The sequence below is a fragment of the Trachypithecus francoisi genome, unplaced genomic scaffold, assembly GCF_009764315.1.
Source record: "Trachypithecus francoisi isolate TF-2019V2 unplaced genomic scaffold, Tfra_2.0 Lachesis_group4, whole genome shotgun sequence".
In the NCBI taxonomy this organism is placed as follows: domain Eukaryota; kingdom Metazoa; phylum Chordata; class Mammalia; order Primates; family Cercopithecidae; genus Trachypithecus; species Trachypithecus francoisi.
The window spans coordinates 9,928,785-9,941,073 of record NW_022681469.1 but is presented as its reverse complement, the minus strand read 5'-3'; positions in this window follow the sequence as shown (position 1 = coordinate 9,941,073).

Sequence of the window (12,289 nt, the reverse complement as noted above, 5' to 3'; positions counted from 1 at the left end):
CCCTCAGTGCAGGCCGCAGCACGCCGGTCTTTGAGGGACCCTGGGACTCCCGGGATCTGGGGAGGGAGGCGGTCAGAGACAAGCTGAGGAGCTGACCGGAGTGGAAACAGAGGGACAGGTGGACGTGGAGAGATCAGGCACAGGAACAGGGAGACGCGCTCCCCAGAAACCCAGACTGAGAGGCCCCGAGAGGGGAGTGTCCGGTGCGGTTCCTCCCAAAGCCGCCCCCGAGTCAGGCTTTGTCTGTGAGGGGAGTCCCGGGAATCCAGCGAGGCCGGAAAGTGGGTGGGGGGGGGGCGCGGTGGCCCGGGGCAACCATCCCGTCGGGGACGCGGAGGCCGTCGGGGCCCCGTGCTTGTCCCGTGGGGGACGCAGAGGGAGATCCACCCACCAGGTCCGGTCCCCGTGGGTCTACAGCCCTTCTGGACTCCCCGGACGGCCACGGTACTTCCTTGGTAGAGAACGGCCTTGGGCAGAGACCCCATGCGGAAGCCACCCCGGCCTCAGGGCCGCCTGCAGGGACTCAGGATGGTCCAAGGATGCGGCCGGGCACCCCAGCCCGGGCGGGAGACAGAGACAGAGCGAGAGAAGACGAAGGAGGCCATGACACAGGGCGTGAGAAACACGAGAACGTAAGAGCAGGGGAGAGGTGTGAAGACGCAGAAGGGGAAACCAGGGAGAGACAGAAAAGAGAGAGGGCGAGGAAGAGGGTGGCGATTGTCCCCAGAAAATAAGCCTCGCATTCTGTCCTAGTCATGTCTTAGGTGTCAGGCTAAAGTAGCAAAGGATAAGTATGCAGTTGGGAGAGGATGTCCATGAGAAATAAAATAGTCCCTGCATAGGCTGAGGAGCATGTGCATATCTGTATTTGTCCCGGAATTAATTGTGAAATGTACATGTACCTTACTATTTAATGTTTTTTGTTTTTCCAAATGTTATACAGTACATTTTTTTTTTTTTTTTGAGACAGAGTCTCGCTCTGTCACCCAGGCTGGAGTGTAGTGGCGCAATCTTGGCTCACTGCAACCTCCACCTCCCGGATTCAAGCAATTCTGCTGCCTCAGCCTCCCGAGTAGCTGGAATTACAGGTGCACGCCACCACGCCCGGCTAATTTTTGTATTTTTAGTAGAGACGGGGTTTCACCATATTGATCAGGCTGGTCTCAAACTCCTGACCATGTGATCCAACTGCCTTGGCCTCCCAAAGTTCTGGGATTACAGGCATGAGCCACCGCGCCAGGCCTTTTCTTTCTTTTTTCTTTTTTTTTTTTTTGAGACGGAGTCTTGCTCTGTCACCAGGCTGGAGTGCAGTGGCAGGATGTCGGCTCACTGCAACCTCCACCTCCCGGGTTCAAGCGATTCTCCTGCCTCAGCCTCCGGAGTAGCTGGGACTACAGGCGCCCGCCACCATGCCCAGCTAATTTTTTGTATTTTAGTAGAGACAGGGTTTCACCGTGTTGGTCAGGCTGGTCTCGAAATCCCAGCCTCCGGTGACCCGCCCGCCTCGGCCTCCCAAAGTGTATGTATACAGTACAATTTTTTAATGCATACTGCTATGATTTTTTTGTTTTGTTTTTTTAACACGAAGTCTTGCTCTTGTTGCCTAGGCTGGAGTGCAGTCGTGCGATCTTGGCTCACTGCAACCTGCGTCTCCTGGGTTCAAGCAATCCTCCTGCTTCAACCTCCCAAGTAGCTGAGATTACAGGCGCTGGCCACCACGCCTGGCTAATTTTTTTGTATTTTTAGTAGAGACGGGGTTTCACCATAGTAGCCAGGATGGTTTTGATATCCTGACCTGGTGATCCGCCCACCTCGGCCTCCCAAAGTCTGGGATTACAGGCATGAGCCACTGCGCCCAGCTATGAACTTTTAACTATTAACTTTTTAAAAATAAATTTAAGTTATATAGAAGTATAGCTTCTATACTACTACATAGAACTCCGAATTTTAGCATATGTATAAACATGTAACGGACATCATAATCAGGCTGTTGTAGAACCCCAAAATCAGGCCTGTGTACTTCATGGGCAGATGAGGCCAAACACTGAGACACCAGTGCTTGGAGATGGAGAAAGGTTTAACAGATTTGGCCAAAGAGAGAAGGCAGCAGAGCAAATCTCTAAAATCTGTCTTAACAAAAAGAAGCACAGAGTTTTTATGGGGCTAGAGAGTAAGGGAGGGGAGTTTCAGGGAACCAAGGGGGAAAGTCTGTGTTTCTTCAGTCTCTGATAACACCTTGAGCAATCAGGCTTCTGGGCATCAGGGGCTGGACTCAACGACCCTGAAGGCATTAATTCCCCCTGCAACAGTTTTTCATGACCCTGAAGTTATCTCCTCCTCATTGACAATAAAACAGTACATCAGCACTATGTAATTACAGTGTGAGAACAAGGAATACTGGGCAAAAAGCAAGTGGTTAAAACATGCAAACAGGTAAAGGCCTGATCAGAATTTTCATTTATTCAGTCCTTAAGAACTGCAAGATGCTGAACTCTCAAGGGGCCCAGTTACAAGGCTATTAGAAGTTTCATCACCCTCTAAAACGCTGTTGGAATAGCCTTTTTTTTTTTCTTTTTAAAAATATTGTTGGTCGGGTGCAGTGGCTCACGCCTGTAATCCCAGCACTTTGGGAGGCTGAGGCAGGTGGATCACCTGAAGTCAGGAGTTCGAGACCAGCCTGGCCAACATGGTGCAACCCTCGTCTCTACTAAAAATACAAAAATTAGCCGGGCATGGTGGCATGTGACTGTAAGCCCAGCTACTCGGGAGGCTGAGGCAGAAGAATCGCTTGAATCCTGGAGGTGGAGATTGCAGTGAGCCGAGATTGCGCCACTGCACACCAGCCTGGACAACAGAGCAAGACTCCATCTCAAAAAAAAAAAAAAAAAACACTAACCAGGCATAATGGCAGGTGCCTGTAATCCCAACTACTCGGAAGGCTGAGGCAGAAGAATCACTTGAACCTGGGAGGTAGAGGTTGCATTGAGCCAAGATCACACCATTGCACTCCAGCCTGGGTGACAGAGCAAGATTCTGCCTCAGAAAAAAAAAAAAAAAAAAAAAAAAAAGTGTAGAGACAGGGTCTTGCTATGTTGCCCAGGCTGGTCTCAAAATCCTGGCCTCAAGCAATCCTCTGCCTGGGTCTCTCAAAGTGCTGCGATTACAGGTGACAGCCACCGTGTCCAGCCAGCTTGTAATGTCTATTGATTCACCTCCCTTCCTAGATCTGTAACCCTTAGCAAGGGCTGATTTATTTGTCTCCTTTCTTTCCTTCCTTCCTTCTTTCCTTCCTTCCTTCCAGACAGAGTCTCACTCTGTCACGCAGGGTGGAGTGCAGTGGCACAATCTCACCTCACTGCAAGCTCCGCCTCCCGGGTTCACGCCATTCTCCTGCCTCAGCCTCCCGAGTAGCTGGGACTACAGGTGCCCACCACAACGCCTGGCTAATTTTGTTTTTGTATTTTTAGTAGAGACAGGGTTTCACCGTGTTAGCCAGGATGGTCTCGATCTCCTGATCTCATGATCCACCTGCCTAGGCCTCCCAAAGTGCTGGGATTACAGGTGTGAGCCACCGCTCCCAGCCCATAGTTTTACCTTTCAAGAATGTCACGTAAATGGAATTATACAGTATGTAACCTTATGAGACTTATAAAAGTTTACAACATACTTCAACTCAGTATACCTTTTTGAGTCATCCACACTGTTATCTGTATCAATGTTATTGAGGAACACCGGCTGTAGTGGCTCTCACCTGTAGGTCCCCTCAAGGGATCCTGAGGTGGGGATGATCCCTTAAGCCCAGGAGTTCAAGGCCAGCCTGGGCAATATAGTGAGACCCCTGTCTCTAAAAAGAAACATAAATGCAGGCCAGGCACAGTGGCTCACGCCTGTAATCCCAGCACTTTGGGAGGCCAAGGTGGGCACATCACTTGAGGTCGGGAGTTTCAGACCAGCCTGGCCAACATGGCAAAAACCTGTCTCTACTAAAAATACAAAAATTAGCTGGGTGTGGTAACGACTGCCTGTAGTCCCAGCTGCTCGTGAGACTGAGGTAGGAGAATTGCTTGAACCCGGTAGGCAGAGGTTGTAGTGAGTGCAGATCACACCACTGCACTCCAGATGAAGCAAGACTTTGTTTCAAAAGAAAAGAAAAAAATGCATTAGTACTATGGATGTATTGCAGTTTGTATAGCCACCATCCATCAGAGGACATTTGGGTTCCAATTTTTTTTTTTTTTTTTTTTTTTTTTTGAGACAGAGTCTCACTCTGTCACCCAGGCTGGAGTGCAGTGGCACAATCTCGCCTCACTGCAAGCTCCGCCTCCCGGGTTCATGCCATTCTCCTGCCTCAGCCTCCCGAGTAGCTGGGACTACAGGTGCCCGCCACAACGCCTGGCTAATTTTGTTTTTGCATTTTTAGTAGAGACAGGGTTTCACCGTGTTAGCCAGGATGGTCTCGATCTCCTGACCTTGTGGTCTACCTGCCTCAGCCTCCCAAAGTGCTGGGATTACAGGCGTGAGCCACCGCGCCCAGCCTAGGGTTGTTCCAAATTTTAGCAATTATGAAGGGAGCTGCTGCAAACATTCATGTACATGTTTTTGTGTGAACAGAGGTTTTCGTTTGCCTAGGATAAATACCCAAGAGTGGGATTGCTGGTCATTCAGTAAGTACATGTTTATAAGAAACAAACCATTTTCTAGAATGGTATGATGCTGTTTTGCATTCCCATCAGCAATGTGTGAGAACTCTAGTTGCTCCATATTCTTCATAGTGGCTGGTATTGTCAGATGTTTTAAGGTGTAGAAAGCCTACAGTGGGCTGTGCCTCGTGTCTCACCTGTGTTTTTTGTTTTTTGTTTCGAGATGGAGTTTCACTCTTGTTGCCCAGGCTGGAGTGCAATGGCTCGATCTCGACTCACCGCAACCTCTGCCTCCTGGGTTCAAGTGATTCTCCTGCCTCAGCCTCCCAAGTAGCTGGGATTATAGGCATGCGCCACCACGCCTGGCTAATTTTGTATTTTTAGTAGAGACGGGGTTTCACCATGTTGGCTAGGCTGGTCTTGAACTCCTGACCTCAGATGATCTGCCCACCTCAGGTTCCCAAAGTGCTGGGATTACAGGCGTGAGCCACTGTGCCTGGCTGTGTCTCATCTGTTTAATCCCAGCATTTTAGGAGGCCAAGGCAGCAGAGGATAACTTGAGGCCAGGAGTTCAAGATTAGCCTGGGCAACATAGCAAGACCCTGTCTCTATTTAAAAAAGAAAAAAGCGGCTAGGCGTGGTGGCTCACGCCTGTAATCCCAGCACTTTGGGGAGCTGAGGCGGATGGATCACGAGATCAGGAGTTCAATACCAGCCTGGCCGACATGGTAAAACCCGGTCTCTACTAAAAATACAAAAAAAAAAAAAAAAAAAAATTAGCCGAGGCCGGGCACGGTGGCTCAAGCCTGTAATCCCAGCACTTTGGGAGGCTGAGACGGGCGGATCAGGAGGTCAGGAGATCGAGACCATCCTGGCTAACACGGTGAAACCCTATCTCTACTAAAAATATAAAAAACTAGCCGGGCGAGGTGGCGGGCGCCTGTAGTCCCAGCTACTGGGGAGGCTGAGGCAGGAGAATGGCGTAAACCCGGGAGGCGGAGCTTGCAGCGGGCTGAGATCCGGCCACTGCACTCCAGCCTGGGCAACAGAGCGAGACTCCATCTCGAAAAAAAAAAAAAAGAAAAAAAAATTAGCCGAGCACGGTAGGCGCCTGTAATCCCAGCTACTCAGGAGGCTGAGGCAGGAGAATCGCTTGAACTTGGAGGGCGGAGGTTGCAGTGAGCTGAGATCGCGCCACTGCACTCCAGTCTGCACAACAGAGTGAGACTCCGACTCAAAAAATAAAAAATTGAAAAAGAAAAAAGAAAGCCTACAGTGCAGGGCACTTATAACTGAACATATCAAATAGGAACCTTTGAAACACCCCACCCTGCAAAAATCCTAAGTATGAAATAGTCTTTAGTTTTAGGAAGAAGACATAAAATTTTAACTGTAGGCCTGGCATGGTGGCGCATGCCTGTAATCCCAGCACTTTGGGAGGCCGAGGTGGGCAGATCACCCGAGGTCAGGAATTCGAGACCAGCCTGGCCAACATGGTGAAACCCTGTCTTTACTAAAAATATAAAAAGTAGCCGGGCATGGTGTGCACACCTGTAGTCCCAGTTGCTCGGGAGGCTGAGGCAAGAGAATGGCTTGAACCCGGGAGGCAGAGATTGCAATGAGCCAAGATTGCACCACTGCACTCCAGCTAGGGTGACACGACACTGACAGCTTGAGTGACACTGCACTCCTACTTGGGTGACAGCTGCACAAGATTGAGCCACTGCACTCCAGCTTGGGTGACAGCCATCTCAATTAAAAAAAAAAAGAAAGAAAAAAAAATTTTTTTGAGTGGTTTTTCTCAAATTCACTATTTGGAAAAAAAATGGGAGGGGAAGAGTAATAATATAAAATTAGCATGTCAGAATCACCTATGATAGCTCTGAAATGTACATGCATTCTTTTCCCATGTAGTGAGACCGAGGGACATTATTTCAAGAATGATTTCTCCCTCCTGATGTGCCCCAGTCACCAAACCCTGCTTAATCTTATTTACATTTTTTTCATATCCATCCTTTCTATCCTCAGTACCCAAAAACCCAATTCATCATTCCTTCTGACCATTCAGGAAGAATTTCTAGAATGTCTTGTTTTTCTTCCTTTTAGAAATGGGCTCTTGGCCGGGCGCGGTGGCTCAAGCCTGTAATCCCAGCACTTTGGGAGGCCGAGACGGGCGAATCACGAGGTCAGGAGATCGAGACCATCCTGGCTAACACGGTGAAACCCCGTCTCTACTAAAAAATATAAAAAATTAGCCGGGCGAGGCGGCGGGCGCCTGTAGTCCCAGCTACTCGGGAGGCTGAGGCAGGAGAATGGCGTGAACCCGGGAGGCGGAGCTTGCAGTGAGCTGAGATCCGGCCACTGCACTCCAGCCTGGGCGACAGAGCGAGACTCCGTCTCAAAAAAAAAAAAAAAAAAAAAAAAAAAGAAATGGGCTCTTGCTGTGTCCTCCAGGCTGGCCTGAAACTCCTGAGCTCAAGCAACCCTCCCACCTCAGCCTCTCAAGTAACTGGGTGTGCCACCATGCCTAGCCCTAGAAGGTCTTCTATGTCAGGTGTGTGTTAGGTGGAGAAAATGCAAAAACAAGAGCATACACATGCCCTCCAGGGGTTCAGGCTATGAGGGGAAGCAGACAGAGTTTCAGTGAGGAGTGCTTTAGAGGAAGGAATTTAGAGGTGCTGGGAGAAGAGACAAGCATATAACTAAACTGTTCCTGGTCTCTAGACTGAATCATGGAATGTGAGGGAGGTGAGGTGAGGGAGGGAAGGCATTCCAGACAGAGGGAGAGTCATGAAAGAATATAATGCACTTGAGAAAGATACATGCTGTGCGATGAGGCTGAGGCTCACATTGTGAAGGTCAAACTGCAGTGGCAGGTCACGGTCAGCTCACAGATTCTTCTAGCTCTTATCAAAGAATGCATTTAAAATAAAACGGGAAACTTCTTTTTCCTTTTTTTTTTTTTTTTCTCTGAGACGGAGTCTTGCTCTGTTGCCCAGGCTGGAGTGCAATGGCATGATCTCGACTGACTGCAACCTCTGCCGCCTGGGTTGAAGCAATTCTCCCACCTCAGCCTCCCGAGCAGGTGTGTGCCACCATGCCTGGCAAATTTTTGTATTTTTAGTAGAGACAGGGTTTCACCACATTGGCCAGACTGCTCTCTAACTCCTGACCTCGAGTGATCCGCCCATCTCGCCCTCCCAAAGTGCTGGGATTATAGGCATTAGCCACTGCACCCAGCCAAAATGGGAAATTTCTAAGTATTTCTTGAAGGGAGCAACATTAGAATTGCATTTTAGAAGAACCCATCTGGCAGATGGATGATGAATGCACTGCAGGAAAAAAAGCCAGAAGCAAGGAAACCTGTCAAGGAAAACACTATTAAATAAATAAATAAAGTGGGCCAGGTGCGGTGGCTCACACCTGTAATCCCAGCACTTTAGGAGACTGAGGTGGGTGGATCACAAGGTCAGGAGATTGAGACCATCCTGGCTAACACGGTGAAACCCCATCTCTACTAAAAAATACAAAAAAATTAGCCGGGCGTGGTGGCGGGTGCCTGTAGTCCCAGCTACCCGGGAGGCTGAGGCAGGAGAATGGCATGAGCCCAGAGGGCAGAGCTTTCAGTGAGCCAAGATCGTGCCACTGCACTCCAGATTGGGTGACAGAGCAAGACTCCGTCTCAATAAATAAATAAATAAATAAATAAATAAAGTGAACTTAAAGTAGTAACAATAGAGAGTGAGAAATGATCTTGTTTGGGAAGAATCAGGAGCTACATGCTAGATTGGGTTTAAGAAAATCTAGGTGCATCATCAGATTTATAACTTTGGAGATGAGGTAGATTTAGTATACAGAGGTAGGAAATACAGGACAGTGTAATAAAGAGGGGTAGAGGCTGGGCATGGTGGCTCATGCCTGTAATCCCAGCACTTTGGGAAGCTGACACTGGCGGATCATTTGAGGTCAGGAGTTCGAGACCAGCCTGACATGGTGAAACCCTGCCTCTACTAAAAATACCAAAAATAATAATAATAATAATTAGCTGTGCCTGGTGGCGGGTGCCTGTAGTCTCAGCTACTCGGGAGACTGAGGCAGGAGAATTGCCCGGGAGACAGAGGTTGCAGTGAGTCAATATTGCGCCACTGTACTCCAGCCTAGGTGACAGAGCGAGACTCTGTCTCAAAACAACAACAATAACAACAAAGAGGGGTAGAGTGAGGGTTGATACAGGTGACAAGTCTTACTTGGGGCATTTTGTGTTTGAGATGTTCATGGCACAAATTGAAAATATGGATTTATAGATTTGAAAGTCATTAGCACATATGTGGTACCAGAAGAGATGGCTGTACCAGATGCAGCTCAGAACAGCCAAATAGTTATGCACACAGACAGACACAGCTTGCTGCTCTGCTGCTGGTTTTGGAGGTGGGAGCGCTTCTCCCTCATTTTTGGAGTTCCTTTCCACCGATGGGGAGCTCCGTGGAGCACAGCACTCGCAGCCTCTGCCTCCCCACCCACGTTGCTCAGGTCCATGTGCATGCTGGGCTCTCCCCTGTTAGTTTTATGACTAGTAAAGGTGTCAAGTTGATCTTACAGTCACACTGGGGGTTAGGGATTCAACCTGTGAATTGGAAAGGGGAGGGGACATGATTCCGTTCATAATATGGAGTTACGTCTTACTGAACGCCTACTCTTTTTTTTTTGAGACAGGGTCTTGCTGTGTCAGGCTGGAGTGCAGTGGCATGATCTTGGCTCACTGTGACCTCTGTCTCCTGGGCTCAAGTGATTCTCCCACATTAGCATCTCCAGTAGCTGGGACTACGGGTGCATGCAACCACGCCTGGAGAATTTTTGTATTTTTAACAGAGACAGGGTTTTGCCATGTTGGTCAGGCTGGTCTTGACCTCCTACCCTCAAGTGAACCGCCCATCTCGGCCTCCCAAAGTGTTGGGATTACAGGCATGAACCACCGTGCCCAGTCCTGAATGCCTACTCTTGACTAGACACTATGTATTTCACATTCATAATCTCCCGTTCATCCTCACATTATAGTGAGGCCATTATTAACTTGGCCTTTATTTCCAGAATCTGAGTACTGGTCACGAGACAATTTACACTCCCTTACTTAGGTGATCAGATGTGGGGGCAAAGACAGCTTAGATAGAAACTTCTGCTTGACTCCTGATAAGCATGAGCATATGGAAAGCTCCAGGTGACGCTTACCAGAGTTCCTTTCTCCTTTCTTGTTTTTTTGTTTGTTTGTTTTGTTTTTGTTTTTGTTTGAGATGCAGTTTCACTCTTGCTGCCCTGGCTGGAGTGCAATGGCGCGATCTCGGCTCACTGCAACCTCCGCCTCCGGGGTTCAAGCGTTCAAGCAATGCCTTAGCCTCCCGAGTAGCTGGGATTACAGGCACCTGCCACCACACCCAGATAATTTTTTGTATTTTTAATACAGACAGGGTTTCACCATGTTGGCCAGGCTGGTCTCAAACTCCTGACTTCAGGTGATCCACCTGCCTCGGCCTCCCAAAGTGCTGGGATTACAGGCAGGAGCCACCACGCCCCGCCCTTTCTCCTTTCTTTTCTTTTCTTTTTTTTTTTTTGAGACAGAGTCTCAAAAAAAAGAGACACAGGCTGCACTCCAGCCTGTGTTACCAGGCTGGAGTGCAGTAGTGCGATCTCAGCTCACCGCAACCTCTGCCTCCCGAGTTCAAGCGATTCTCCTGCCTCAGCCTCCTGGGTAACTGGGACTACAGGCGCGTGCCACACGCCCAGCTAATTTTTAGTAGAGACGGGGTTACACCATATTGGCCGGGATGGGCTCCACCTCTTGACCTCGTGATCTGCCCGCCTTGGCCTCCCAAAGTGTTGGGATTGCAGGCGTGAGCCACAGCACCTGGCCTCTCCTTTCTTAAAGCTACCCCTCCTCCTTGTTCTCAGCTCCTACCCATTCTCTATCTGCACTTGCTCACTTTTTGCTCCTAATTCCTGCCTTGGTTTGACCTCAGAAGCACTCCTTATTGCTGCTTCTGTGCCAGTCCCCCATGTATGGACTGGGAGTGATTTTGTTGCCACTCCATGTACTGCAATCCATCACCTAGCTCTAGTAATCCATCACCTAGCTCATACTAGAGATGCCTGTGTTACCAGTATAGCTGAAAAACAGCTTTTTTTTTTTTTGTAGATGTGGCTGATTTTCATAAAGGTACCCTCCCCTCACCATTATATTAAATGGAGAAAGTAAAACTTACAGAGCTCTAGTGTCTTGCCCAAGGCCAGAGCCAGGGTCTATTATATTTTGTGGGTTTTAGTCTAAGCCCAGTGCTTTCTGAACTATGTCACAGAACTACCCCTTCTCTTCTGTCTTCTACTCAGCCCCGTGCTTTTGCTTCAGCCACTCAAGGTAATATCTCTCAATGACACTTATAATCCTTTTCTTCTTCGACCTCTTTCTGTAGCATGTGGTACCCGTAGGTACTATCTTTTTTTTTTTTTTTTTTTCATTTGTTGAGACGGATCTCACTCTGTCACCCAGGCTGGAGTGCAGTGGTGTGAACATGGCTTACTGCAGCCTTAACCAGCCTAAGCTCAAACGATCCTCCCACCTCAGCCCCCAAGCAGCTGGGACTGCAGGCACACACCACCATGCCCTGCTAATTCTTCTGTTTTTTGTAGGGATGGGTTTTCGCCATGTTGGCCAGACTGGTCTCGAATTCCTGACCTGACCTCAGGTGATCCACTCACCTTGGCCTCCCAAAGTGCTCAGATTACAGGTGTAATGTCTTTATTTTCACATTGTTTTATTTTTAGTTCTGAATCTACCTGTTAAACTGTTGGCATTTCATTAATCTGATCACTGGCACTTTTTGTTTTTTGAGGTGTACCACATAAATAGCAGCCTATTCCCTACCCACAGGACTGTCCCAACTACAGGTGGCACCTTTTTCCTCTTTGTATACATGCTGTGAATCTTGTAATGACTTTGATCCCAGCAGATTCTGACTTGGGTAACTGGTGACCACGTTTTGTGCAACACACAAAATTTATGAAGGCACTCAAACTTTCTAAGGAAGGCTGTAAGTTCTCTTAAGAGTAATGTCAAAGGCTGGGCACAGTGGCTCATACCTGTAATTCCAGCACTTTGGGAGGCCAAGGTGGGCGGATCATGATGTCAGGAGATGGAGACCATCCTGGCTAACATGGTGAAACCCCGCCTCTATTAAAAGTACAAAAAATTAGCCAGACGTGGTGGCAGACGCCTGTAGTCCCTGCCACTCGGGAGGGAGGCTGAGGCAGGAGAATCGCCAGATGGCACCCCTGCACTCCAGCCTTGGTGACAGAGCAAGATTCCATCTCAAGGAAAAAAAAAAAAGAGTAATGTCAAAGATTGATAGTCTGAGAGACAGATGAGGGTTTGCCAGAATAGCCTGGAAAATTATCTTATAATGTTAGATTAGGCCACAGGGCAAAAAAAATAGAATGATACCACGGACTGACAGTATTTTTTCCTTGGGTATTTTCCTCAGAGACCCTGTTAAGTATAGTTCTTTGAGAACTGACGTAACACTGTCAAAAATGTAGGGGTGTGGCCGGGCGCGGTGGCTCAAGCCTGTAATCCCAGCACTTTGGGAGGCCGAGACGGGCGG